Source organism: Rhinolophus ferrumequinum, chromosome 3 (genome assembly GCF_004115265.2).
Source record: "Rhinolophus ferrumequinum isolate MPI-CBG mRhiFer1 chromosome 3, mRhiFer1_v1.p, whole genome shotgun sequence".
Taxonomy (NCBI): Eukaryota; Metazoa; Chordata; class Mammalia; order Chiroptera; family Rhinolophidae; genus Rhinolophus; species Rhinolophus ferrumequinum.
In genome coordinates this window covers 60094025-60096179 of record NC_046286.1, presented here as the reverse complement: position 1 = coordinate 60096179, position 2155 = coordinate 60094025, and the positions used below count along the sequence as shown (strand labels likewise).

Sequence of the window (2155 nt, the reverse complement as noted above, 5' to 3'; positions counted from 1 at the left end):
TGTTTTTAATTCTTTTATTTATGCTTATGAGTTAAAAGTGTAACTCTAGAAATCAATAATGATATCCATATGTAAAATAATACCCTGGAATATGATCATCGGTTTTGTTGAACTTACGCCGAACTTGCAGGAACGAAGAGTTCTTGGCCTTCCATGATGCATAATAAATGTTGTAAATTTGTTACTGGTACATAAAATTTCTCGTACCTTCTATCTGTTCTTGTGTTTTGTAATTATTTGTTACATAAAATTTCTTGTACCATAATATGTTAAAAAATAAATGCTAAAATTCCTTTATAATACAAAAAACAAGTACCTAAATATAAACAAATAAACATTTGAATTAAAAAATTAAAACAAGGGTGGCTAGTTAGCTCAGTTGGTTAGAGTGCGGTGCTCTTAACAACAAGGTTGTGGGTTCGATCCCCGCATGGGCCACTGTGAGCTGCGCCCTCCACAACTAGAGTGAAACAACTGCTTGATTTAGAGCTGATGGGTCCTGGAAAAACACACTTAAAAAAAAAAGTTTAAAAAAAAATTAAAACGAAAGACTTTTTCCCCTGAAAGTTTGGGCCAAAAATGTGGGTGCATATTATATGCAGCAAAATACGGTAACTTCACACGTGTATTAAAACAACACTTGAAGGTAACTGACTTTAGATAAGACAAAAATAATCAGTATAGCCTGTGATGTTACTTTAGTTTAAATCCAGGCTTCCCTGAAGCTCAAACAGAGATAAAGAGCAAGAGTAGGATGAATGTTTTCATTGAACTCACCACTTCAAATATTTTGAGGGTCTCAGGTGGTTTTCCAGAATATTCCCAGTCTTTGGAAGGATTACAGTTAAATCAGCTCAGGCAGATGGCAATCCATCTTGTTTCTAATATTGCCCACTCAAGAAATTCTACGTGATAACTCTTTCCATGGTCCTTTCTATAATCTTACTTTTCTGTATGTTCTCAGGGGATATATGCATACAATAATAGAATACATAGACAACGTGCATATGTCCCCTCCATCACAAAGGGGGCATGGTTATCTTTTAGTGTCCCTGATGACTTATAAACAATGCTAAATCATATACCAGTCCCTTTTCCTTTTCCATCAAACCTCACAAACGTTCTGCCTGTGTAAGTAGGGCCCTTGTTCTCTTGGTCTCTCTTGTTTCCCCCAGTTGCCTCCTTTCTCTCCTGTTCAGAACTCCCAGGGAGGGTTTGTATAGGATTCTTTAATGACCCCGGAATAGGAAAAGAAATCCTGCTTCAGTCTATAGGGATATTGTCAGCACCACGGACAGTAACTCCAAAGCAGGCCTTTTGCAGAGGGTACCCCTTTCCAGGAGAACAATATCTTTGAAGGCCTTAATCAACCCATTCCCCTTCTCCTCTTCAACTTTTCAGTACAGGCAGAGGAGCCCACATCTCAGTAGTCTATGGGCCTGACGGGTCCCGCCTGACAGGAGGTAAACGCATCTAGGCTGGCTGAGGTTAGTTTATCACCCGGCCCTTGGGTTCAGGGAGTAAGTACAAAAGAGCAAAGGAGAAGGACACAGTAGGCAAGAGAGGTAACTCATCCCTCTCTTCTCTGGCAGATACCCCAGTTAATTATATTTCCCAAAGGGTTAGTGTCTCCCAAAAGTGCCTTTCTTCATAGCTCCCATTTTTTGGTCAGGAAACATTTGTTCCAATTTTAAATCCATTAAATATTAGCTTTGCGGTGTTGCCTAAGTCACGTAAAGTCTCTGTCCAGTCTTATGGAGCAAAAGTTTATAATACTTCTCAAATTTTTCAATGCTACAGTTCCAAAATAGAAATTATCTAACAGATACATTTGCACATGTGTAAACAGCATGTGCATATAAGCAACATATGTAAACAACATATATGTAAACAACATATAAGGTTACTCATTAAAAACAAAGATTGGAAGCAACCTAAAAATTAATCAATACAAAACTGTTTAAATATAAATTTTTACAATCAAATACTAGGAAACTATAAGAAAAAGGAAGTGCACTATGTATTAATATGAAAGATCTCAGAATATATCATTAAATGAAAAATGCTAGGTTCAGAACAATATATATATATTAAGATATTTATGTAAAAAAGAAGAAAATCATGAGTAGCTCTATATGTTTACATAAGCATGCAG

At 36.5% G+C, this 2155-nt stretch overlaps 1 non-coding gene across 1 annotated transcript; it reads left to right on the top strand.

Moving 5' to 3' along the window:
• Nucleotides 1-364: 364 nt before the first annotated feature.
• TRNAK-CUU (transfer RNA lysine (anticodon CUU)) lies at nucleotides 365-438 on the top strand. The gene has a single exon. It is a non-coding gene; the product is annotated as a tRNA-Lys (tRNA).
• The last annotated feature ends 1717 nt before the right edge of the window (nucleotides 439-2155 follow it).